The sequence below is a fragment of the Phytophthora sojae genome (assembly GCF_000149755.1).
Source record: "Phytophthora sojae unplaced genomic scaffold PHYSOscaffold_5, whole genome shotgun sequence".
NCBI lineage: Eukaryota > Oomycota > Peronosporomycetes > Peronosporales > Peronosporaceae > Phytophthora > Phytophthora sojae.
In genome coordinates this window covers 6,257,395-6,258,995 of record NW_009258119.1, presented here as the reverse complement: position 1 = coordinate 6,258,995, position 1,601 = coordinate 6,257,395, and positions in this window count along the sequence as shown.

Sequence of the window (1,601 nt, the reverse complement as noted above, 5' to 3'; positions counted from 1 at the left end):
CACTTGAGTGTCCAGCCGGTGGCGCGCGTCGGCGATCTGCCGGAGCTGCACGCGCGCGATGCGCTGGATGGCAGGGTCCTTGGAGTTCAGCATCTGCCACCCATGCGCGACTTGCAGCGCCGCGTGCAGTTCCGTCAGCGGCAGTAGGCCCAGTCCGCCGCGCGACACCGGTGTGGGAAGCTGACTACCGCTTCGCGGTGGCCGCCCGCTTGAACCAGCTCGACACGCACAGTGTGCTCAAGCGCCGGCGCCTCCGGGCCCACGACCGATGCAGGCAGCCGGGCTGCTCCCGGGTGGAGACGCTGGCGCATGTGCTCAACCACTGCCCGGGCACCATGGATGCGGTCCGCGGCCGCCACGACGACGCACTCAAGACCATCGAGCGTGCGCTCATCGCGTCGTCGTCGGGCGACCGGCAGGACCGCGTTGAGCTCCGGGTTAACCAGACCGTGCCCTCGCTCGCTGGCCCCGCGCTACGGCCCGACCTCCAGCTGTACAACCACACCAAGAAGACGGTGGCGGTGGTCGACCTGGCCGTGGCGTTCGAGGAGCAGGCGGGCGAGGACCCGGACAGCTCAGCGCTGGCCCGCATCGCCGCACACAAGCGCGCCAAGTACGACCGCATCAAGCGCCACCTCGAGCGCCAAGGGTGGAAGGTGCACCTCTCGGCGCTCGTTTACGGCTCGCTTGGTGCGGTCGCCGGTGGCAACCGCTCGGTTTACACCGAGCACCTGGGGCTGCTCAAGCGAGATGCGAAGCGGCTGGACTGGCAGCTATCTGCCGCGTGCATACAGTCCAGCCGCCGCATCTGGAACCTGCATTGCAGCCAGCACCGCGCCCGCCAGCACACACAGCGCCCCAGCCAAGACACCAGGGGCAGTCGGGTGACGGAGACCGGGGGGACTCCGTCGCGCTCCGGCCGCCGCTAGACGGCAACCAGGCCCATTGCGGCCGACAGGGCCACACCCATGTAGGGAACCGCCCTAGGAAACCCTGCACCGGCTCACATGGTCCGACCCCCCGATTGGTTCAACCCGTACACCAACTACACACCAATTAGGGACTCCCAGGTAGTCACTACCAGGACGCAACGGACTAACCGGCAGGTAATACATTAACCCTTTCTGTTCTAATCAGTGTGAAAACTGGTTTCCCTGCTTTTGGTGGGGTCTTTTTCACATTTATTTTTGGAACTGCTGCTTTCGGTTAGCTTGCTAGCCAATTGCGGTACGGTCTCCGGGGGCTTTCACCTATCCCTCGTGAGGCCAACTACTACACTTATCTTTTCTATCCAACTACCTTTTCGGCCCTTCACCACCGCATCGGCGCATGCGCTTCTGGTGGCCGGACTGGCAGCCCCGGGAGCGCTCGCCGTCCACCGACAGCGAGTGCTCCACGGCCAGCCACTCCAGCCTCGCCAGCGACGCGTCTTTCTATAGCGCGGCCAGCGACGGGGCTGGGGCGGCTGAGCTGGCGGACGTCCGGGCGGGGGCGGATCCGCTAGGGCTTCGGTTACGCATTGGGGATCCGCCCGCCCCCGTTTTGGGCTCGGCCAGAGCCGAAAATGGCCCCGGCGACCCTCCACGCGCGGCGCCGCTGCT